Below are 26,323 nucleotides of genomic sequence, written 5' to 3'. Positions count from 1 at the left end.
TATAAAATGGGCCTTTCTACTTGTGGATGACTATAGAAAAATGACAATAAATTTAAATTTGAGTATGGCCCAAATATGGAATCATGCAAAGAGAGAATAAAAAAATGATTTTCTTCGTAAAAGTGACTGCGTTAAAAATTTTGATGAGCTGCAGTTACTTTTCACAACATGTAAACTCCTGGCTTTATAAAACCAGCTGTCCATTTTCAAGAGGTGCTTCAGCTTCATGCTTCGGAAGGATGCTTCCTCCTTTGTTACATAAGAAATAGCAGAAGACACTGGATTAGGTGAAAGAAGGTACTATAAATGGTAAAGTACTGATTTGTTATGGTTTAATTTTATTCTTCAATCTCTGAATATAAATGCCTTGACTATGTTGAACATTTGTTTTCCTTTCAGACCTTTTAAATAAAGTTTTTCTTCTACTTTTAGATAAATTCATTCCAGTTTAGTGATTACCGTGCTTAATCTAATGTTAGCATTAGTAAACCAGAGAGCACTAATAGCAACGATTACACCGTGCTTTTTAAATGTAGCTATCCCTCTGTATCCTTTCAGCAACATCTCGGTCTCAGAACACCCAAAGCAACATTCCCTGATTACAACATCCCTCGTGATAAAAGCACTGGGAACTGGGGAGGCTTGCAGGGAAGTTTTATTTAGAAGGGCCAGTGCTGAGTGTGGTCTCTGGTTCTTCACAAACTGTAAACTGCTGAGACAATATGGTTTCCTTGGCAGGGGTCCATTTGTTTCATTCCATTGATTTTAACCAAGTCACTGTAGGAGAATTTAGCCATTTGTTTGTATTTCTTTATTAATTGCTCAGATAGGTATCTATGATGGGTGAGGGAGGGTATGGGTTTAAGAGATTATAAAAGAGTGAGGTCTAGTTTCTTATGATGACTAATGTTGACCTATAATTATTAAAATCAGTGGTTATTATATATATGACCTTGCTGAGAACAAGTTGATTGATTGATTAGCGGTGCTTTAATAGATTGACTATTGTCCACAGAGCTGATCTTCTATTTATTTATTTATTTTTGAGCTTAAGACACATTGTACTAAAAACTCATTCTCAGGACACTTGATATGTTGCTTTTGAACCAATGACTTGATAATTATGTTGGAAAGTTAAGTAACTAAAATACGTTTGTTTTTAAGAAAGTTTCATGACACTTGAAAATGTAAAGATGCACCTCTCTTGAATGGCTTACAGTTGAATGTGAGCCAGCTCTCAGAATGTGCTGATTTTTACAACTTGGGGGGGGGGAGGGAGAGAGAGAGAGAGAGAGAGAGAGAGAGAGAGAGAGAGAGAAAGTAGAAAGAGAGAGAGCACAAAAAAGAAATTGCTGTGAGCCTGGCTGTTCTAATCTGGACGAGAATGCTTAGTGGGAGGACCTCTAGTGAGAATGGCCTCGGCAGGGACCAGAGCCGGTATGTGGGTGAATTCAATTAAATGCATTATGGGGAGTGATCTGGGGAACTCCAGTGTCTTCTAACTGAAAAGGCAGAAAGTCAAAAGTCACCCTAAAAGAGTTAACATCGACACAGTGGTGTTCAGGAAGGCGAGAATAGGACTATGAAGGCTTTCTCTATAGTGTTTGAACGTTGCCATGGTGATAGTTTCCAGCAGAAGTTCTATGTTTTTCAATTTCCCAAAGCAGCCAGCAGCCTTTTCCCCTCTTCCCTCTCCTCCTCGCCTTCCCTGTTGCCCTTCCTGGGTCCCCCAGTTCTTAGTCCTTATCTCCCCATCCTTTTCCTCCTCCTCCTGTGCTCTTCCTTTTATTCTCACTTTCTTAACTTGTTCCCCATTCAAAAACAAAAATATTCCAACTCCACTCGGTCACTTATAGGCCACAAGTGAGTCAGACGTATAGCCTGCTATCCAGGTTTCTATTCCCCTGTCTGTTTATGTATTAAAGACCTAATTAGACGGAAGCTGTGGATTGAAGCAGGGTTGGGCTTTCCCTTGTTGGTAGGACACAGAACATATTATACTGGTTGGTGTTGTGGTGATATGTTAATTGGATCGCTCCAGGCAAGTGCAGAGCAGCAGTCTCTGACAATTAGAAAGAACAATGACTTTACTATGAACGAGCCCACTCTCTTAACCAGCGGAAGGATTAACATGCATTGCAGGTCGCTGGAAGGTTTCTGTAGACCCTGAGAGAGATCTGCAGTTGGAAATGCCCCCTGTCTCTTTAAGGCGGCTGCCTCTCGTTTAGCTTATTTTATTACTAAAGAGAGAGAAGTGAGGGGGCAAGGAGGGGCCTGGTTGGTGGGGGACCCTATCGAAGACCTGGGCCACAGGATATATTGCAGGCGGTTGGGAAGAAATTTCTGCCTGGGTAATGCACGTGGCCAGTGAATTGTGAAATGGGTCTCATTAGAGCCTTTCATATCCCGGCATGTGCCAAAGTGCTTTGCCGGCACAGGGCCATCTCTTCAGGTCCAACTCTGCTGCTGTTTGCTGCAGCGAAGAAGGGACAGAGTCTCTGTCTGTGTTAAAGCCTTCACTCCCATCGCTCTCTGTCTACTGTTCATTGTAAGGCACCCCTGGGCCTCTCAGTCTGGCCAGGGATGAGGCACAACACATATCCTAGGTGTTTGTACAGAAGAAGGAGATAGGAAGGATTTTGAGCATCACGGATTGGTTGGCAGCGGCCGGTGGTGAGACCCAAAGGTTCCTTCTCTTTTTCCCGGACATGGCATCCAGGCTGTCTCTAGGACTCCCTGCAAATACGTCTGGATACTTACCTTAAAGAAGGGGTGGGCAGTTCAAAGCCAAATAAGTCATCAGTGTTATTAGATGAAGAGAAACTCTTTATTTTATGTTCTCAGATGTTAGGATTAAATTTTATCTCCCAATGTGTAACCCCATCAATTATAGTAAAAGTTGCTGTATGCTGGCAGAACACTATGTGCAGGTGCTTTGCATATCTCTTATTTAGAAAGCCCAATGGTTCTACAAGGTGGACGATATAAAAATGTAGAAGCCAGATCGAGCTGAGCCCTGTCATTTCTTAAATCTGTGGCTTTGGACAATTTCACTTACTCTTTTGAATCTCAACTGTCTTATCTGCAACAGAGGAATACATATAGTACAGTACTGTGGTGAATTTATTATTGAAATAAAACACATAGAGCTTTTTAGCAGAATGCGCATGGAAAACACTCAAGCTATTATTTGTAAAAATATAAGAGGCATTTTCATACAACAGGATTATGAAATAATCACTAGAAAAGTGCCTCAGGCAGAATGAAGTTAAAAATAATTTAGGGCAGATTGTTTCATGGAAAGGGGAAAAAAAACATTAGGAGATGAGTTTCTGAATTTGAAACGGTAGAGTTCCTGATGTGTTTTGTGTAAGTCCACAGCTTGGAAAACAGAATAGATAGGACCATTGGAATACACTTTGGTTCTAGTCATGTTAGATAGATGATGCTCATCCATCCATGTCAGAGTTTTCATGTGGGGCTGATCTCTCAGGCATTGTATCAATTGTGGTGCCTTAGACTGGAAATAAGGGAACCAAATCTAACTAGGTTAAGCAAAAAAAAAAAAAAAAAAAGAAAGAAAGAAAGAAAATTTACTGACATGCAATTCTAATTTTCTGATATGCAGTTCCACAGTTCATGAAATTCAGGTGTGATTTTAACCAGTTGTTAACAAGGTCAAAGGGATTTCTCCTCGACTTTCTGTAATTCTCCTGGCTTGCTGCTCCTTCATGGGCCATTTTCATTCTCAGGCTATTGTTTTGCATCCCCTCACCCCTCCACTAAAGAAAGATTCACACTTTCATCCCACTGTTCCCCGAGAGCATCTTGCGATCAAAGCTGACTGGGCGAGGTGAGGCCATATGCTCACTCATGGATCAGAAACTGGCTTCAAAGGAATGGAGGTGATGTTCACATGCATCAGCATTCAGGAGCTCTTGTGAGACAATAAGAATTAGGTGCTGCAGAGGTAACCACAAATTAATGCCGCAGGTCCGATGGTGGAAAGTGGGAGACATAAGTGATGTTTTAGATTGTAACTTGCTAGAAGGGTTAATTTTATTTTTACTTCTCTTTAATGCTCCCTTGCATTTAGGTATTGAAGTTTTAATAATCATCTGAGGAGTCTTGTTCTTCCTGCAAATCATCTGGCTGTAGCTATCAATTTTTCAAAGGAACACCTTGAGCTGCATTCATGCTATTTTTGCATTGCTCTTCTCATTTCCTAGGAATAGGTTTTTGGTTTTGAAAGAGAATTTATAGGCTTTTGAGGAAGTTAGGACACACAAATATAAACAATACTCTTCAGTCAATGAAAGCCCATTGGTAGAAGTTCTTGAAACTGTCTGAAACAATCATGCTGCTGGTCATCTGTACATCCCTTCCTGAACTCTCCATGCTGCCTAGCTGCCTAGCTGCCTAGCTGGGGATGGTGGTCCAGGGAATATGGCATCATGCCCTTTGCTTCTTCATAGTGAAAGTGGAGGATGCAAATGTTTATTAAGTAGATCTATTCAAAGAACAAGACTACTCACCAAGTGCAAAAGCATGGAATGATCTTTTCTGCAACCTGTATACTGTATGTACCATATGGAACACAGTATAGACACTTTATTCAACTATGTGTAGTGACGTGCTCCAAGTTAAGACTCAAATCAAGTTCATTCGCTTTTTGTACAATTTGTTACAGAGCAACAGCTGCCGGAAAGTTTAAACAATGAGGAAGACTGCCATTTTTCACCACCTGTGATATGGTAGAAACTGCATTGGGTTATTTGCATATTTAATCTCTTGCCCTTACAAAAACTCCAATAATACTATGAAAAATATCAATCATAGGTGATGTTTATTGAGTGATTACTATATGTAGACACTGTGCTACATGCTTTATCTTTGTGATAATATTGAGTCCACAAGGAATTAATCACTTTTGTTAAACATGAAGAGGGAAGCTTAGAAAGGTTAGGTGACTTCCCCATGTCTCAGAGTGAATAAATGCCAGAACTCCACTGGGAACTGGTCCACTCTGTGGTTTTTATACTGTGCTGTGCTGTCTTTCACATGAGACTATTAAAAAAAAAAAAAAAGCACTTAAATTTTTTTTTAATTTAAAGAAATCAAAACACCAAAGACATGAAATTCTTTCCTAACCTCACTAGCTTTTTAATTATTCTTTCCTTTTCTCCTTGTTTTCCCAGCTTCTCCAGCTTTTGATAACTACTCAGAGCAGTTTTCAGCTTCTAGTGTAGCCTAGGGCAGCTGCCCAAATACAGCTCCAGATATTTGAAAGTGAAGCTTTTCTGGACCATTTATTTTAAATATTTTTGAGGTCACCAGAAATAAACCACAAGAGTGTTTTGGGAGGCCTTGTGCGTCATAGGGAGTGTGGAGAAACATTTCATACCCCAGTCGTTTCCTGGCAACTGAACTTTCAACACCTCTGTAGTGGTGGGCAGGCCTTCTTCTTTAAGATGTAATGATGCCTGTAGTCCCAGGCGCAGCTGTCTAAGGCACTTACTTCTTGTCTTGGTTGTAACCATCAGAAGATAGCCTCCTTTGTAAGTAGAAAAGGGGCATTGGGCCTTTTCTTCCATTGCTCCTAAGACTCTCCTCTTCCCTACCAGGATGTTATGTGGGAGAGGCAGAAGGGATGGGAGCTCTCAGACACTGTTTTTGCTGCCTTTCCCAAGAAGCTACTAAACAAAATTGCTGTTCTCAGCTCATCCGGGCATTGGGCCAGATAGGAGGCAATGCCCCAAATCAATTTCCTTATTTCTTCAGCGTATCACCCTTTCTTTTACTTAGGAGACAGACATGGCAGGGGTGGGAAAAACAGGCACACCACACTACATTTGCAGGATCTGTGAACACTAACACTTGCTCATGTGCGTGCACGTGTAAACACATATGTACACACAGACACGAGCCCCACTAGCTTACCTGAGTGTCCTGAATCCCCCATGACTTCTGACAGGCCTTATAGAGACACCTACCATTTATCTTTCTCTACAACTCGAGATGCAAAGAGAAAGAACTGCAGACTGGGGCAATAAACTCTAGATTCAGGGCACAGTTTGACAGCTGAGAATTCATATTGCCTACTCTACATGTGATACAACATCTTGTGTTCAAAAAGTATAATGTAACTTTAATATCAGTTGAGGCTTTTTATCCTGCTAGTCTAAGGCTTTCAAATAACAAACTGAAGAAGCTTGGTGCTGCTCACTATTTTATACTATCAGAACTACTGTTTCCTGTCCCTTGGGGCAGGCAAGGCAGAACAGCTTCTTGCTCAGTGGTAGTCAACCTGGTCCCTACCACCCACTAGTGTGTGTTCCAGCTTTCATGGTGGGCGGTAGCAGAGCAACCAAAGTATAAATAAAAAGATAGATTTAACTATAGTAAGTTGTTCTATAAAGATTTATTCTGCCAAACTTAGTGAGAATCCGACATAAAGTACATGGTAAGTAATTATTATTATATGCTTTATCTTGCTGTAACTCTGCTTTATAAATTTTATAAAGTAAAGTTACTTTCCTACTTTATAAATCACCATGGCTGTGGAACCGGTGGGCGGTTAGAAAATTTTACTACTAACAGAGATACAAAAGTGGGCGGTAGGTATGAAAAGGTTGACTACCCCTGCTGTAGAGCATTTCTAGGTTGTGCACCTTTTCTACTCTAATTCAAGCTTTTAGCACTTCCAGGGTCCAGATAACTATAATCACACCCTGATTTGCCCTCTCCTTCCAGTCCATCTTAGTCACCACTCATTTATCTCTCGGAGGCACTGTTTCTGTGCTGGTGAGTCCTTCCTGGGAGGCTGGATGCTGGACCCTGAAATCTGGCACCCCTCCGGAGGGCCGTCATATCTCAGCTCTTCTCTCAATTCCCGTGAGTGTTTCTGGGCCATGCCATGCGGTTCTCCATGTCCTATGTCTTGCTCTGTGTGGGTAGTTGTTCTCTATGCCCATTGTCTGATTCTTCACATAGAGTGAAGGCTCCCTGAGGGCAAGCCCTTGACGTTCAAGTGCCTGTGCTCTCCTCCGTGCATTCAGCACAGGAGATGATGCCCTGTGTTTGCTTCCTAATGGAAAACACAAGGTTTTACTTTACAAGCTTCCAACTGCTGATCCTTTTATTTTTAAAGTATTCTTTGGTTTTTTTTTTTGTTTTTTTTTTTTGTTTTTTTTTTTACTTTTTTTTTTATTTATTCATTTTAGAGAGGAGAGAGAGAGACAGAGAGAGAGAGGGGAGAGAGACAGGGGGGAGGAGCTGGAAGCATCAACTCCCATATGTGCCTTGACCAGGCAAGCCCAGGGTTTCAAACTGGTGACCTCAGCATTTCCAGGTCTACGCTTTATCCACTGTGCCACCACAGGTCAGGCACGTATTCTTTGTTTTTATTCATATTTTAATGAATTCTTTTTTTTTTTTTTAACAGATGGCCTCATTGAGCCTACTTGTAACCTTTTCCATCGGGATGCCTACCTTACAGGGTGCCATCTTTGAAATAAAAAAAAATAGCTCTCTTGTTTTGCTAGGTTTTGCTGAGTTTTAGGCCCCTTTAGAGAGCTCCTTGCTATTTGAAGACCAGTAATTCAGAGCACCATGTTTCTTCTGGCTGTTGGCTTAGCAGGGATGTGGCACTCCCTAGAGAAAGTGATGTGCTTCTGTGGATAAAGGCTTTGTCTTCCTCACAGAGCTACCTGCACCTGTGTCCTGTAGTGCTGACATGACCGGTTCATTTCTCAGGAATTCCCAAGGGGCATGCCTGCTCATGGGTGCCAGCATGTCTTTTTCCAACTTCTTGGTCTGTGAAAGTTAAAAAGACCATAATGAAGCTGTTACTATTAATGTTTTAAATCTCCTGCTCCTATTTGCATATTATTCTAAAAGGTAATGTTGGTTCCTGAAGCTAATCCACAAAATGGGCTGGTGTCCTGATGAGGTTTGCCATAATAAATAGAGGAAACAAAGCAAAATGCTTAGAGTTTCTCACAGAATTAAATTTATATGATTAAGAAACTTTAGTTTTATATTTTGCTTGTATTTTATTAGGGTCAAAATGTGCTTTTTGCAAAGGTGAACGATAATGTTGGTGTGTAGTATTTTAAAGAATTTTCTATTAATGTAACTACTTGGTAGGGTACTTTATACACACACACATGTATACATGCAAGGGTGGGCAAAAGTCAGTGTACAGTTGTGAGCACACTCAACAGTTTACTCTTGTATTTTTATTTATTAATTACTGTATTAACTGCCATGTGAACAACTATAAACCCTCTTTGCCTACCCCTGTATATATATATTTATATATCTGTGTCTACACAAGTACCTGCTTTCCCTGTCCCTGTCCCCCCCTGTGTACACACACACACATACACACACACACACAGGTTTATGACAAATGACTGCCATGTAGGTCATGCACTTTAATTGTTCAGTAGTCCAGCACTGCCCTAAGCTATAACTGTTAGAGCCCTGAAGAAACCTTGAACTGGTAAGAAAGATGGAAATGTGAGCCCACATCCTGATAGCTTCCTCAGCAGCAGCCTTGTAATGGCCCTTTCTCCCTGCTGAATGCCATTGTCCCGGGTAACATCCCAGTGCTGACCTTTGGCTGTAGAACTCAAGCAAATTACCTCCCTTCTGTATCTGTACAATGAAAAGTTTGACTTGGAAGCTCGGCTGTGTTGTTTTTTCTTTTTGGCTCTCTCTTGCTACAGTCTAAGGCATTTTATAGAACTATTTGCAAGTAACAGGACGATCTGTATCAGAGAAGTAGAAATTCATTTTTCGTGTTCCCCTTCTCAGATCATCTGGATGGCTTATTTTCTTTTCCCCCAGCTCCTTGCCCTCCTCTCTCACTTTTTTCATCACGCTTATCAAACTTATTTCTTTCCTCTCCTGTCTCTATCTAGCCAAGTCCTTCTCCACATGAGAGTTCCCTCTGTGTGTGTGTGTGTGTGTGCGCGCGCGCGCACGCGCGCGTGCACGCATGCGCGTGTGGGGCTATTCCGCAGGGTAAGCATTTCATTTCAGATTTGCTGCCACTAATTAACTACAAAATTAAGTAGGTGAATTCATTGATTCAGCACTTGGTTTGAAGTTTATATTAACTCATTAAAAAAGAAGCCCTGGATGTGGCCAGAGGCTTGACGGGAATCTTTCCCTCCCCCCAAAACCTCCTTTGACTTCCCACACTAACTACTATCTTTACTATCTTGCTGTTTCTCAGAAGTATTCATGTGCCTGGGCAGCAGCCAAATGACCCACCGAAGCTGCATCAGACAGGAATCCCATTCTTTGTGACTATAGAAAGAATCATGTCTTTGTTCTTTTCTCCTTTCCCAGCTTACTGGCCAGGACTTCAGTCCTGCTTTTGATATACCTGGAGAATTCCCTCTGAGCACCTACTGAGATTTCAGTGAGATCTATTCTATGTCAGATGCCTGAATAACTCTGCCCAACTGCCTCCAGTTCTATGAGGAAAGTAGGTCTGCATACCTGGTTGAAATGTTTTCCTCATTTTCATCAGAAAGAACTTAAATAAGATGATGTGAATAGGGTTCCATATACCAACAAGTAGTTTTCAGGAAAAATATTGACTTTAAATCTATTCTTGTTTCTGTTTGTAATAATTGTATTTTGTTTCATTCTTCTTTACTTTACCATATAATAACCACAAGTGAATGACAGGTATGGTGGCCATTTGTCACATAACTGTGTTTACCTTTTTGTGTGTGACATTTTTGCCACTTATATAGGGATTCCTGGCTTTTCTCAAATCCTTACAAATAGCATCTAGCTGATAAAGTATGTTTTATGACAGAATAGAGAGGAATATGGTTTATAAAATACTAGCATCCATTGTAAAAGAAGCATTTCTTGGAGCCCATTCAAGCAGTTCAGTTAATTGTCTAAAGCAGTACATTAAAAGAAAAATGGACTAAATATATGATTTTCAATACCTTATGTACCTCGTGCCCCTCTTAAGTCCTGAACCACATCTTTGCTTTAAGACAGTTCATTTTCTTTGTGTCATGTATTAAACTGTACACTCTGATTGCTATCATAAAATGACCTTATGTTCCATTGCAGCAGTAGGAGTGGTCTATTGTCCCACCACTATCACTTCATATACACATCTGCCCTGGCACTGATCACATCATTACTAATGATATGTTTATTATCTATCTTCCCCACATCATTCCGAGCTTTTTCTATGTAGGATGGCAGTTTTATTCATCTTTCTGTACCTCTGTGATACATAATAGGCACTCTGCCAATGTGGAAAGAAAAACAAATGAAATGGTGAACACTTACATCTTTTAAATTGTTTAAAACAAGATGCAATCCCTGTAGCAATAATACAGTTTGTGTTTGAGTAAAGTTTTTTTTTTGTGTGTGCAAAATTCAAGTTATCTTTTGCAAAAAACAATTCACCATATTGTGAATTATTGTGTGTAGTAGTGCTATTAAATTCATTCTATACCTTGGTATCTTAAGACCCAGCTTTGGGTTCTAGAACATGTACAAAGCATGGTTTTAAAAATGAGATGGAATCACTGTAACTCCAGGAACCGGTTTCAACCAAGTGAGATTTCAACCTGAAATCTTCAGTTACTTAAGGAAAAAGCATTCTTTTCCGAAAATACTCAGCAAGCTCTACTTTTTCAGAGTACAACTACAGTCGTCCCTCACAATATCGCGGGTCACGTTTCATGGTCTCACTGTGTCGCAGATTTTTAAGTTGTATATATCTTAATTTTGTATCATGGATTCTTTTGCTATATCATGGGATTTTTGTGGTATATACGTATTTTTATATATTTATTATTTTAATTATTTTTGCAGTATAATAAGCAAAATAAGTGTAGTAACAGTTAATAACAGTAGGGGAGAGGTTTGTAAGAGTATAGGGAGCCGTGCGGAGGACCCGGGTTCGATTCCCAGCCAGGGCACACAGGAGAAGCCCCCATTTGCTTCTCCACCCCTCCACCGCGCTTTCCTCTCTGTCTCTCTCTTCCCCTCCCGCAGCCAAGGCTCCATTGGAGCAAAGATGGCCCGGGCGCTGGGGATGGCTCTGTGGCCTCTGCCTCAGGTGCTAGAGTGGCTCTGGTCGCAACATGGCGACGCCCAGGATGGGCAGAGCATCTGCCCCTGGTGGGCAGAGCGTCACCCCCTGGTGGGGCGTGCCTGGTGGATCCCGGTTGGGCCCATGCCGGAGTCTGTCTGACTGTCTCTCCCTGTTTCCAGCTTCAGAAAAATGAAGGAAAAAAAAAAAAAAAAGAGTGTAGGGAGGGTTTATAAAGCCTTAAAATACATATATATAAATAGTAAGATAAATATAAGGTTGCTCCTTCTCGGATTTTCGCCTATCGCAGGGGGTTCTGGAACGCTAACCCCTGCGATAGGAGAGAGACCACTGTTTTCTTTTGTAAACATATTCTGAGAGAGATAGAAAGAGAGAGAAAGAGAGTAAAAACCTAAGGCTACATGGCTTGTTTTAGGCGGACCAAATTAAATTGATAATTGTTCATTCCCTTTTAGCATCCTATAGTATAAATATAAACATACAAGTTTTCCCTAATATTTTACATTCTAATTCTATAAGCTCCCGTTTAATAATAACTAAAATGTATATGTGTGTATGTGTATATACATATATTTACACCTATATACATATACACATACATGTACATTTGTATATGTTAATATGTATGTATTTTTCCACAGATATACGGTTATATTTCTTGGTAGATGATAATTTAGAAGTCTGTATTCTACTTCTGGTGTTTTGCTGTACAAGATGTTTTAATGTATTATGCATGTTATTAAAACATAAATAAAATGTGGGAGCCCTGGCTGGATACCTTGGTTGCTTAGAGCATCATCGCAAAGTGCAGAGGTAGCTCGTTCAATCCCTAATCAGGGTACCTACAGGAGCAGGTCTGTGTTCCTCTCTCTCTCTCTCGTTCTTTTGCTCTCTCTCTCTGCCTCCCTTTCTTTCTCTCTAAAATCAATAAATAAAAAAACATTAAAAAGTGAAGATATTTTTAAAAATTAAAAATAAATAGAATGTGAGAGATTAGAGGGTATTAATGTATTATTTTACACTTGTACAACCAATTTATTTTATCATTAAAAGAAGGATGTAGTTGTAGTTAGAATTAAGTTGCATATAATCATTGCTCCTTCAATAATTCGTAAAAGAAAATATTTTAAAATTGCAGTCCTTTGAAAGCCAGATACTATTATTTTAACTCTTTCTAATGAGGATGATAGTCCAAATAAAAAGTTAAAAGTTAAACAAAATAAAAACGTGGTATAGAAATGTTCACATTGCTTTCCATTCAAGAACTTGCTGCTAAATTTTAGCTCCTGACATCTTTCTACAGTTTGGCTCTAATAATTAATTAAAGTAAAATAGAGTTTTACAAAGTACTGTTGAGTACGTTGGCCAATTTTGCTATAATTATAGACTCAAGGGAAATGTTTGCATTCCATAAAGATCTTTGTCTGAGATTAGAAAAGTTAGTATACAGATGATCAATTTTGAGTCAAGGAATTAAATCTGCACACACACAACTCTTTTTAAAAGACAAATTATCATTCAGGAATCCTTTTATCCCTTTGAAGCTGTAATGTATTTGGTGTATTTTTAGTGACAGCAAAAGAGAATGAATCATATAACACTCTGTTCATGAAATCTGAATAATTTAATTAATGCTTTTATGATAAGACTTGCTTTTCTTCAAGATGAGTTTTGGTTGAGACTTTGAATCAAAGAAAGATGTTTCATTGACATTATGATTACCTACTAGCAACTATATTATTATTATTATTATTATTATTATTATTATTACTACTAGATACACTAATAGTTAGACAGGACTGGAAGCAATTGTTTTTTCTCTTTGGGTCTTATTTACTTTGCAAATGTAATAAAAACTATGGAACTTTTACCCTTACTCCTCTTCACATGCAATTTTTAATAATCTCAGGGAGTTCACAGAATCACTTCAATGGATCTTGGTTCAAAATCAGGTAGTTCATGCCCTGACAGGACAGGTCAGTTTGTAGAGCATCTGCCTGAAATTCAGAGGTTGCCAGCTCAATCCCCGGTCAGGGCACACATAGGAACAGATTGATGTTCTGTCTCTCTCTTCTCCCCTTCCTCTCTCTCTAAAATCAATAAAATAAGCATTCAAAAAATTGTTAAGAAAAATAGGTGATTCTTGGAATGGATTTCCACAGATCATATGCAAAGCCAAAACTCATAACAATCTTATACATTTATCATAGGTTTTGATTTTTTTAATTAGGCATGGATGTACCAAGAAAGACTTGAGTCCATTATGTTTCCAGATAGTCATTTTATCTTGTTCCTTGAGTGTACAAAATTGAATTGACAATATGCTGTACTATGTGGATAAATAATTTTTGTTGTTTGCTTTTATTTTTTTCTTTGGGGCATTCTGGAAAATGTTAACTGTAAAACAGCTACCACATAGCTTTTTTTCTCATGGAAAGCCCAAAGTATTTTCTCATCATAGGTTCCATTTCTTTTTTTCATGAAACTTCGGTTTCTCTCAACTTTCTGGAACTCCTGAGTTTATCTGTGTTAGTTTATCTTCATTTTTGAGGAGGTCCATTATAACGTGCAAACATGGATCGATGTGTCATGCTAAGTTTTTTTATTGACATTTTATAACAATGAACTTTAGATATAATCTTTCAGAATAGGATTTAATGCTAGCCTGACAGGAATTATATTAATAACTAAATGAGTTTGGAGATAAAGCAAGTGGCCTGCACACTGTGGTTCATTCCTAATTTGTCAATCAAATAGGACTCAGTAAAATAAAATGCTCTCCTGTGATTTCCTGGATGTGGGATGCAGTTATGAATGAATCCATTGATATCCATAATGACATCCATATGTGTCAATATGTGTCAACCACAAAACTCCTTCCCTGAGAGATCTTCATGTTCTTTCATCCACACTGACAAGTTGGAGTCTATTATCTAGAGTTGATGGAAGTGAAGAATGAAAGTGTCATCCCCCAATGAGGAGTTTAGAGTTGAGAGAAATATTGGTTTAGTTGCTTGAGGAGGCAGGGTCAATCCCAAGTTCACATTCATTGAAGCAGTTTAAGCCAGATCCAGGACCTGAGCCTATCTGACGTAAAATGCCTGCTGTGTGATATGGTAGCCACTACCAGTACATGCTGGTTATGAAATCCTGTCCATTACAAAGATCTTTAGGGTTCGTAAGGGTAGGCATTTAACTTTTATTCACAACCTTTGTGTTCTGTCATTTACGGGAAGTCACTTAACCCGTCTGAAGCTCTCTTTTCTGATCTGTAAAATGCAGCTTCTCTGCTGTCTCTCCCATACTTTGTGTTACTGAAAGGCTGGAGACAGATGGCGAAGCAGAGGAAACTACAGATTTTTTACACGTGGCAGGCTTAGGGTTTATAGTCTGCTGAAAAGGAAAAGGTCCCCTGGGGACTGATTTTGAAATGGCAGGCTAGTTGCTTTTCCTTAGGCAGGGTGTGTGTGTGTGTGTGTGTGTGTGTGTGTGTGTGTTGAATTGAGTGTGGAGATAATGATGAAAATTATTTCGGGATACTCAAAGTGCATCCAACCCTTTAGTGTATGAAAACCTCTTAGAATTTTTAAAAAGGCTGCTCAAATTGAGGGTTTTCAGCTCTGTGGCAACACCTGGCTTATAGTAGATGCTCCAAGGTCATTACTCTCAGCCTTTTCCCAGTAGCCACCTTATTGAGCAAGGAAAAATAGAAAAAACATCAGAGATGGCTTATCCAGATTGTTTGTATACACCACTGTGATCAAAATCACCAGATACGCATGATAACTCCCAACTTCGTTCTGCCTTTAAACAGTCAATGATCTTGTTAGTTGCAGCTGTAGACCCTGTGGTAGCGGAAATCTTTGTTTATTGAGTTTCTAGCTTCCAATCAACTGTGCAAGGAGCAACTGTGTGAAAATAAAAGTCAATGGCCCCCTCTTTCTCTCTTTACCTTGGCCTCATCATGAGAAGAATTAGGTTCTTAAGTTTGTTGAAAAAGTGGACTAAAATAGAAGAGAGTCTTTTCGCTGTTTAAAAAAGGAAAAGAAGCTGTGCGCATTATGGCCTGCATTTTATCCAACAGAAGTTATATTTGGGTGTCTTGCTTCCCCTCCCCCAAGTGCATCGGAATCTGACTGTATTTGTAGAGACTTCTATGAAGAAGTAGTTGACTTAAAATGAGATCTTTAGGATGCACCCTAATCGAAACTGACTGGTAAACTTAGAAAAAGAAAAAAATTTGAATGCAGATACACAGGCCCAAAGACGAAAGTCTGTGATAAAGCAATGAGAAGGTGGCCATCACCACCTTAAGGAGAGAAATCATCTCAGAAGAAGACAAACTTGCAGACTGGCGGATCTTGGACTTCTAGCCTGCAGAACTGTGAGAAAACAAATTTCTGTTGTTTATATGTTGCCTAGACGGCACTATTTTGTTATGGCAGCCCGAGATAATGGTGTTTTCCTTAACTGGAATGGAAAGTCAAGGCTATAATAATGGAGGAAGTGGTCTTATGTCTGTACACACCTAAAGGAATGTATTCTCTCATCTTGACCTCCAGCAAGCAGGCAGAGACCACAGGTGTAGCAGTTCACTAGAACAGGAGGTAGGGGACACAAGAGTTGCTCTTTTAGGAGAAACCTTGGATTAACCCCAGAAGCCCCTCATGTGGGTTAGTTTCATGTCTTGGGAAGTATGCGATCCTCCCATTTTTCAGAAGAGAATTTAAGAAGGAATTCCGAGTTTTAAAAGAGAATTTATTAGACTTTATTCCAGGGTCTGCTTCATATACAGTATTGCCTTTAGACCTTCTTTTGACTTCCTAAATAAGACTTGCTGTTTGGGGACTATTTTTAGTCCTGGAATAAGGCAAGGATAAGAAATATACAGCCTTTGGAACACACAAAACTAAGGCTTTCTATCAGTAGCCTATTCAACATTTTTACTGTTTCAACTTTAGTATTTACTGTGTAGTATTCAATAAAACAGATCTCAGGTTAAATAAAGGAGAAAGGAAAAGGAGACTTTTGTTTGGTTGGTTTTGTTGGCATTGCAGGGCAGTGATGATATTCAGTTTGGAGTGTTCTGGTGAGATTTATAAGAGCAAGATTGAGGTAAGATAGACTTCGAATTTTGTCATGGTTTTATGCTATCATTGCAAGCTCCTTTAGAACTTATATTTCCTAAATATTGCTTTCATCACCATCAATAAAGATAATAGCAAATAGGCACAACCATAATAGTCACTGTAAATAGATGTAAGAATAAAACCCACTTCATTCTGTTATCATTAAGTGAAAAAGGTTATACACCTAGTCTACTCTTTGGCACATAGAAAGAAATCGATATGTTTGCTACTATTATTCTTTACAATATATACTTTCAACACTTCTGTGTAGTGGACCGCTTTTAGGCTAAACAGACATATCATGTTGACTTGACTGCGAGGCACCATTGCTACTGCCTCTTATTATGAGAAATATCATGTTTGTAGCATGAGAAGTACAGCTGGGATGAGACTCCAGAAACTTCCTAGGATAGCAGCATCAGCTGTAGATTTTAAATAAATTCAAAATAATCTTATTTGAGGCTTGTAAGCTAAGCTAAGCTTCTCTCTAAAACACAAAAATTTAAGTACCAATATTAGCTTTATCCTTCAGAAGGTAAACGCTGAAAAGTACTAAATTCAAAACAGCTTTATAGGGGATAAAAACAATAGGGCTTGGTACAAAAAGACACAAGTGATTTGCCCTAGAGTCTCTAGGCCAGAGGTTTCCAGTCCCTGTGGTGTGTCAGGATAAGTTATCGATACAGAGCTTCACCTGCTGATTCAGACTCTGTGGGAATGGGACCTGCATATGAGCGTGTTTCCAAAAGCTCCAGGAGTGATTGTGAAGTCCATACAGTCTGTGTTGATGATCATGATTCTAAACAGACTCTCCAGATGAGTCCCAAAGGGTCATGTGTTAATAACCATATTTTCTAATGATCCCTTCGCCAATGCTGAAGTTTGATGTTGTATGATATAAATTCGAATCCAGTCTCTGAAAATTGTGAGGTTTTCCTAAAGGATATTTATTGATTTTTAAAATATCTCTCTATGTTCTCTTTTTAAAACTATATAATGCTGTAAGATGATATAATTTCATAGTGAATTTCAAAGCTCCATATAAAACTATAAAAATATAAAACCTCATGCAACATTTTCCTAATACAAACTTAGAAAAACAAAAGCAGTTCGCTTTCTACACAATTTAAGAAACATCATGATTTTTTATTTTTTGGATTGAAAGTCTGTGATGCATCATGAACCCATTACCCCTTTATAACTCACTTTGAAGTGTCTTTGGCTGGAATAGTTGATGATATTAGTTTCTCATTATAAAAAGTCATGTACTGTACTGGGAGCTTTGACAAGTTACTACCAAGAAGAAAGCACTCGTGTTCAAAGGACCTCTCTTTCTGGTAAGATGGGGCTTAGCATAAGACTCTACCCTCTCTCAGGAAGGTAGTTTTGCTCTTTCCTGTATAGTATGGAAAATTCGTGATACACAAGGGTTACAAGGTCTTTTGCTGCATAGGAAGCTCCATGTCATTTTCTTAAAAGATTGAATTTCTCTTCCTTCCATTGGCTTGCTGTCCATATATTATATGATCTCCAGATGGAAGAGGAACAAGAAAATCAATGAAAATTTGACGTAGGGAGTTTATGGAGCAGAAAGCTAATAATTATGGAAAGTCCAATATGTTGCTGGAGATAGTAGGGTATCTATCACACTTTATAGCATACAAACCTAGAAATTTTTCTGACATTCAGTCTATATTTCCCTACTTGCCTTTTAGTTTACAATTCTGTTCCTGTTTAAAGATAAACCTAATACAGATGCTCCTTGATTTACAATGAGGTAAACCCATTGTAACTTGAAAATAACCTAAGTCAAAAAGACATTCAATGTACCTAATTTACCAACCATTGTAGCTTAGCCTACCCTACCTTAAAATTATGCAGAACACTTATATTCGCTTACAGTTGGGAAATTATCTCATCGCCACTTCCCAGTATCACAGGAGAGTATCGTACCACATATCCCTAGCCTGGGAAAAGATCAAAATTCAAAATTTGAAGTACAGTTTCTCAGACAGTGTATCACTTTTGCACCATCATAAACCTGAAATATCAGAAGCAAACTGTTATAAGTTGGGGGCCATCTGTACTTGAAATTGTAGATTTGACCATATTATACCTTAAGGCACAATTATTAGCTTTTCACAGAAAGGTCCTTACTAAGACCTGTAAGCCCCTAATTTAAACATAATAGCTGCATTAAAAAATATTTTCACTTAACTACATGGAAGCAGCTCTAATGTGTAAAATAAAGTAGGACTCACTAATATAATATAATTCAATTATAATAACTCAATAAATTAACAAGTTTTGATTAAACACTTTTTACGAGCCAAGAATATGTATGCCAGAGAGTATGTAAATGGAGTTTGACATATATCTTAAGAATTATATATTCTGAGAACACTAAACTAACTCCAAGAAATTAGAACCCCCACAACACCACAATGATAGTATGTCCTGAAGAACAGAATTGTATAATAGAAGCAGTACGTGCCATTGAATATCAGAAAAGGAACATTTAGGGAGAAGGTAACACATAAACTGGCCTGTGTAATAAAGAGGAGAATAAGAATGATATATGTTTGTGTTGGACAGAGATGTAGTGGTTCACGCTCTAAAATTCAACATTCTGAAATGAATTTTATATCAACCAGTGTGAGGCAATGAGAACCACATGAATATAAGAGCCAAAGCCATCTCAGGCTAAATCCTGTCTTCATTATTTACCAAGTAGAATCCATTGGGAAAGACATGAATCCTTTCTTAGTTTTTTTTTCATGTTTAAATGGGGTTTATAAACTTTCCTTGCCCCTGAGAAAGGTTGTAAGAAATTCATAAAATACCTATGCACAGGATTCAGTAAATGTCTGTTCTTTCCACTCCCACTTGAAGTCCTTTGAGCAGTACTGTACTCAGTATATAGTACATGCTAGACTTGCTGAAGAATTTAGATGGTTTCTTGGGAACTGTTGGACTAGAACTTGGCTGTAGTAGTTTAAATTTTTTATTATTATTATTATTATTATTATTATTACAAAAACATATTAGAAACCATGCTTCACATTTTTACTGAAACATTGTATTAACCATTCAAAAAAATGTGGAAATGGATTATCTACATATGTTTAAAATCTGTCAAATTCTTCTTTCTCAATCTGCAAACAGACAAATTATGTTTAGATTTGCTGTTGCCCCTGCAGCAACTCAAATCACTATGAATTGAGCAGACTCCTAGCAAGTGGAGTTTAATGGTTTATTTATGTATTCATATAATCCCTCCATCAAATGCAGACCACATACTTGTATGCCTGAGCTGAATTCTATTGATGGTTTGTTTGTTTTTTATTTTCCTTGCTCCAAACTCTGCTGTTCAGATTTTAATTCCTGACAATGCATTAGTGCCAAATGACACCATTAGTGCGGTTAGGAGTTGAATTTTGCTGAAATATTCAATACCTGCTGCTTCTATCCTCCAGAAAAGAGAACAGCCCAATCTTCTTCATTGGTTGTGACTACAGTTGAAGTGTGATTTTTAATTTAAGACACTTTGGGGTTGCAAAAAGAGATAATGGAATATTTAGACTATGGAGGATTTAGAAAGCAGGATAAAATTGAAGCCCTTTCTTAATATCCAAATCTGTGTTCACTCTAAAAAAAATGTTTTCTAACATTATGTAAATTCTCAAAGCACATTGAAATTACTTCAACAGGTGCAATAAGAAAGGGACACTGCAAAGCCTGACCATGAAGTACATGAAGCACAGGAAAAGGGCAAAGTAATGAGATTAATTATGCCAAACAGATAGTGAGAGACAGACCTACAGAGTTTACCCAAGGAAAAAAGGACATGGGAGCTGATATTTATAGCACACTGGGGAAAAAATGGTAGTAGGATTTTGTACAAAGTGCTACAGCAAAGTGGAAGGAAGAAGCATTAATTTTGCTAGGGTTGGGAGGGGTTGAGGAAAAAAAAGACTTTATTTAAATGTATCTTGTCTTCAAAACAATTCCCAGTTGTTTGCAGAACAACAGGAACAACAAACTCTTGGACTGCCTTTTTAAATATGTGCCATAGGACCCTGACCTTCAGCTATTTAAGTCAGTGTCTTAAGCAGTACAGGACCCTGTGTTTTTCTGTTTCCCTGAAGTAACCTATTAGTCTAGCTGTATATGTAGAATTGGATAGTCTGCATTTGTTTCAAAACTGTGCCTTTCCAAAGAGGTGGGCAGACAGGAGCAGCTGGGTGTCTGGAAGAAGATGTGGGAAGTGTCCCCCCCACCCCCTCTTCCCAGATTGGATGGGGAATGAGAACAGACTCTGAAATAGCAGGCACAATTTATCCTGAAGACAAAATTCTTTCTCCTAGCAGTTTTGCTTGGGGTCAGCACTAAGAGGAGAGAAAGAAGGATGGTGTAGGGTCTCCCATCCAAATCAGGTAGCAGAAGAGGCTCTTCAAAGGGAGCCTAGAGGTACAGGGTGGGGCAAAAAGGGTTATAGTTATAAGTATGCAAAACAGTTTTTTCTTGTATTATTATTGATTGATTATTGTGTTATGAGCTATACCAACAGCTGTACACCTATGTTTACCATACTCCATATTCATCAGTAGAGAAAAATAAAATTATTTTTAGGGTCCAAAAGATGCAAGCTAACAGAGAATTCAGCTTAAATAATATGCAGGTAGTTCCTTGTGGGCCCTTATTTTTCTCACTTCACTGTGTTTTAGGGGATGACTCAGGTGAGTGAGTCATAAGTACAAGTGTCAACGAATATAAAGTTCTTCACCAAGTTAACTGCAAAACCTTTCTTTTTTTTAAATTGCAATTTGAAATTCAGAATAGCTTTAAACATGGGGGAATGTAGAAAGGAACTCTTTACCTTATAATAGATTTGAAAGTGTTGGCAAAAGACCTACTTCCAGCATTTCGCTCTGCCTTTTTAGTCCCTGTGCAGTGGAGGCAGCATCCTCTCCCACAAAGAAAAGCACATCGTCTTTGGAGGCACACAGCACTCTGCTTTCAAATACTGGCTCTTTCACGTTCTTGAGTTGGTAGCTGGCATTTAATGAGAACTTACTATACGCCGAACACAGTTCTAAGATCTTTACACCTAGGTATTCCATAAGAAATAGAACAAGCTATTACATAATACAGAGATCTGAAGTACAATAAATCAAGCAAGATCTAAATTTCACTTTTCTCTCATGTTCACAACAGAGAAGTGGGTGAACCGGGCAGTTGGGGTGAATTTCTCCACAAGGTTCTCCTGGAACCCAGGTTCCTTCTATGGGGTCATTCTCCATCCCATCTGGTTTGATCTTCCTCTCTGTAGTATTGGCTCTCCCAAACCATGACCACATTTATGCTATGGGATGAGCAGCTTCATTTAACCTTGAAGTTGTATACATCATTTGTGGCATCCAGAACTTAGTCACGGGAACAGTCTTCTCTGCAATGGAGGAAGAGGAATCTATACTCTAGCTAGGTAGCCATGGATTCTGCTAAAATGTATGGCAAGGGACCACCATATTGCATGATTCCTGGTGTTGCCATCTCTATAGGTTATAACCAAAATGGTAACTCCTGAGGGTGGGCAACAGAGCAGGCCTGTTTGGGAAGTACTAAAAGGAGGAAGAAGGATGACTATAGGAAGAAAACAAGCAGTTTCTATCAAGACATATTAATTTATTTACCCCTTAAAATAACCTATAGATTTTATCTTCAGCTTTACAGAAAACTGGGTCACAAAATTCAGTCATACATAGAACTTGTGCTCTTAGTAGCTACTGTATTTCCTCTCTGCCTCAGAAACTAGTATTGCTGCAGCTACTTTAGTAATTAAGGACATCAGTATTATTAAGAGCCTACTATATTCAGAGAGCTGTGTAGTCTTGACTTGTTTTGTTTAATTGTGCATGTCTTTATTTTTTTATTTTTTCTCAATGGGGGATAGGGTGGCTAGATTAATCAAGCACATATTGGTGATTTCAAACAGCCCTTTCTTCAGCCTCATCATTGCATGGATTTTTTTGTTTCTAGTACTATGTGGTTATGGTTTCTGTTCTCAAGATATGTTTCCCGTAACTGAACCATACTATTTGTACCATACCTTTTCCATATCTCAGAATATTTGTGTGTGTGTGTGAGAGAGAGAGAGAGAGAGAGAGAGAGACAGACAGACAGACAGAGAAAGACAGAGAGAGGGACAGATAGGGATAGACAGCCAGGAAGGAAAAGAGATGAGAAGCATCAATTCTTTGCTGCAGAACCTTAGTTGTTCATTGATTGCTTTCTCATTTGTGCTTTGACGGGGGGCTACATCAGACTGAATGACTGCTTCCTCAAGCCAGAGACCTTAGGCTCGAGCTGGTGAGCCTTGCTCAAACCAGATGAGCCTGTGCTCAAGCCAGCGGCCTCAGGGTTTCAAACCTGGGTCCTCTGTGTCCCGTTCCGATGCTCTATCCACTGTGCCACTGCCTCATTAGGCTCAGAATTTTTTAAACTAATTTTTATCACCCAGACTTATCAACTTACTAAATGTTGATTAAGCAAGATGAAAGGGGTTTCTGTAAACTTCCAGCAAAGTCACAGAGAGTTTGCTACCACACTGAAGAATGCCCTGTGCTGCCTTCTCCTTAGCACTGAAAAATAAATCAACCACAAAAAACAGCCTTCTCTTCTGATAAAACATAACTCTTACCTACTTATTCGGGGGGTACTTTATTATAAAAGAAAGACAAAAGTCAAATTTAATTTTTTCTTCTCTTTTACTTGTATTGCTCAATAGTTTTTTAAAATTTTATTACATAATATTTTTAAAGAGTTGGTAGTTTGTATATGCATATATTTTGCATTTTTAAGTTATCTTTTGGAAAAAGGCAGAATTAATTTTAAAAATAAAGCTATATGGAGAGAAGGAGATAAATGTCAATGGTTTTGGCAGCTTGGTTACATGAATGATGGTCTTTGATGCTTGTCCCTGTCATCTCTCAGGAAAGCTCCATGGACATGTATTCCTCTTATTTTTAGAGTTTTCTCACCTACATAGAACACAGGACACTTGCGGGGGATGGGTATTTTTATTTTTATTTTTGTATTTTTGTATTTTTCCAAAGCTGGAAACTGGGAGGCAGACAGACTCCCGCATGTGCCCGACCGGGACCCCCCCTCCCCCGTATGCCCACCAGGGGGCGATGCTCCGCCAATCTGGGGCATCGCTCTGCCACAATCAGAGCCATTCTAGTGCCTGAGGCAGAGGCCACAGAGCCATCTTCAGCGCCCAGGCAAACTTTGCTCCAATGGAGCCTTGGCTGCGGGAGGGGAAGGGAGAGACAGAGAGGAAGGAGAGGGGGAGGGGTGCAGAAGCAGATGGGCACTTCTCCTGTGTGCCCTGGCCAGGAATCGAACCTGGGACTCCTGCACGGCAGGCCAATGCTCTACCGCTGAGCTAACTGGCCAGGGCAGAGATGGGTATTTTTAGAGTGTAGGCTGACATGCAGGCTTCTTCCCTAATTTCTGGCTCTGACCCATGACTTGTAAGCTGCGAGACCTTCAGCAAGTCACTGATCTCTCTCTTGGTAGCCTAATTTGCAAAGTAGAAATGACAAGAGGATAAAATTCAAAGAGTTATTATGAGGATGAAAGAAGTTAATGGATATAGCAGTGGTTAGCAACTAATACAGTTTAGTGGGTTATCATTTTCTTCATTGTCATGTGTTCCATGGATTTTGTTAATAATCATTCTGCTATGCTTTTGGTGAGGTATTGCTAGCCAGATGTATTGGTTTGTTGATGTAGAGAAGTTCAGCTGCAGCAAGTGAACTGTTTCTTCCTTGTTTTTGCTTTATCTACTTCAAAATAAGATGGACAACCAGGTTTTAAGACTGATTTGAAAATTCAGACTTTTTCACTCTTTCTATTCAGAACAAATTTAGGTTACAGTTAGATGTAATTATAAAATTAATTAAAGATAAGTTTAAACACTTATGGTAGAAGAAAAAAATATTTAGATTTCTGTTTTTCATATCTGCTTGGTAATTTAACTGATCAGACTATGTGATTGAAAATTTTATCTATAAAAAGTTGTTTGCTTTTTATAAGAACACAGGAATTGCTCCTTGTCATCTTAAATTTTAGTTGGTGAAAATAGTCTAAGACACACACACACTAAATCATGTATACTAAGGTACTATATGTATTATAATTTAGTACTTTAAACAATTACCACTCCAATTGCATATTGACCAAATTGAGAAATTAATATGAGTTGAAATAATTGTGGAGATTAGGCAGAGATTGTCTTTGAGGTAGAATTTTTATTTCCTAAATTCCCAACTGTCAGTGAAGAAAGTTCAACAAGGATCTGAGCATTTAGATGGTGTTCAAATCCATATTTAAGAACCAGAAAGTCAGGTGCCTCATGACAAAAGATCCCCCCATTGTAATTGTAGTGGGATTAAACGATTACTCTAGAGACTGAGGAGTATGCTACAAATGAATCACAATACTCGATTCTCCTGTTCTTAGGAGATGAGCATATTGCTGTAATATTTTACATAGAGAAACTCACTTGGTAATTCTAGAATTCTGTAACATCTAATTTTAATACCAAATCATGTATCTGTTAATGTTCTATGCAGGGTCTGGTGTAGTTTTTAATGATAGATAGCTTTTCGCTTTTAAAAACTAAGGAAATTAATTTTTACTAGAACAAGAAGTTCAGAGGAAGAGTGGTTCTGCTTATCTTCCTGGTTCCACAGTGGTGTCATGGACAAACAGTTTGTCAAGGACAAACAATTTGTCAAGGACAAACAGCTTTCCATCATTTTGTTCCATGTTCTTCACTTGTCACCTTTGTCTTTAGTCAAACTCCCCTTTAGTCACAAGGGATTATGACATTTGTAAACAACATATCCGGACATGAAATAGGCCAGGATAAAAGTTTTTCTCTTCCCTGAGTCTTTTAAGAGTAATAAATCTTCCCCAGAAATCTCCTCTAAGCCTCCCTTTATGTTTTATTGGCGAGATTTCTATGTCCAAACCAATCACTAACAAAGGAAATGAGGCAACCATAATTGCCTCTGATGAGTCAGGACCTGGAGACTGCCTGGAGAGCTACACAAGCAGGATATATACTTGAATAAACCTAGGCTTTACTTGGGAACTAGAAAGGATGGGAATAAGGACACACATTTTTTGACATCAACACTGTCTATTACACCAGCATATAGTGGAATACTCATGTTTTTATTTTTGTGAAAGAAATAAAGGGAGGAAAGAAAAGAAGGAGGAGAGGAAGGAAGAGGAAAGGAAGAAAGGAAGGGTAAAAAGGAGGGAGGGAGGGAAGGAAGGAAGGAAGGAAGGAAGGAAGGAAGGAAGGAAGGAAGGAAGGAAGGAAGGAAGGACATCACCTGGATGATATGTTTTGTTTGGTCTTCCCTCCTTATCCAATAGAATTTTTCTGTATGTTTTTGTCAATTCCAGGTATAGCACAATAAACATATCATTAGGCCAAGCATTAGAATCATATTGTCAGAAGCTGGTTAGAATTGCGTGGCTGCTGCTTCTTGGCAAGGGGTCAACTCATTTCAGTAATGTTTTAAATAGCCCTTCAAAATAGAAGAGCCAAAAAAACAATGTCCTTTGGAACTAACACTCTTCAACAGTATCCAAATTAATGGAAAGTGCCTACACTAATGAAATAAAACATCAGGGCTTTGGCAGGAGGTGATTGGGAGAAACACCCAGTGGCTTGATACATCTGTCTCCTGAAGACATAAATGAATTCCTCCTGTAAGAAAGAATGAATACGTGTGGCTGAAGCTAAAGCACTGGTCGAAAGGAAATGACTTCCTGCCTTTCTGCCAGAGTACATAGGAGCACATTTCTCAACCTCATCTATGTGCTGCCTATATTCAGATCCTGGCCATAAATATAAGATAGATCCTCCAATTGCAGTCATGCATACTTCATTATTTAGTATTGAGTAAAAGAATTTATGATAAAGGGGTACTGTATTTTCCTTCATGATCTGTAAGGATTCAGGAGGTATGGTTGCATAGTTAACTGATGGGTCGGTTTATACATTTCT

The 26,323-nt window shown here is 38.7% G+C and overlaps 1 protein-coding gene across 7 annotated transcripts in view; it reads left to right on the top strand.

Moving 5' to 3' along the window:
* The window catches only part of LRRC4C (leucine rich repeat containing 4C), a 1,282,290-nt gene that overhangs the window by 1,117,048 nt on the left and 138,919 nt on the right, over positions 1-26,323 (top strand). The window contains exon 2 of one of the 7 annotated variants that reach the window (XM_066251302.1): positions 4,691-4,754. The exons of the other annotated variants lie outside the window; for them this stretch is intronic. The gene's annotated coding sequence lies outside the window, so the exon portion shown is untranslated. The remainder of the gene's footprint in view (positions 1-4,690; positions 4,755-26,323) is intronic. 7 annotated transcript variants of the gene reach the window in all.

The sequence above is a fragment of the Saccopteryx bilineata genome, chromosome 1 (genome assembly GCF_036850765.1).
Source record: "Saccopteryx bilineata isolate mSacBil1 chromosome 1, mSacBil1_pri_phased_curated, whole genome shotgun sequence".
Lineage (NCBI taxonomy): Eukaryota > Metazoa > Chordata > Mammalia > Chiroptera > Emballonuridae > Saccopteryx > Saccopteryx bilineata.
This window is presented reverse-complemented; position numbering and strand designations above follow the sequence as displayed.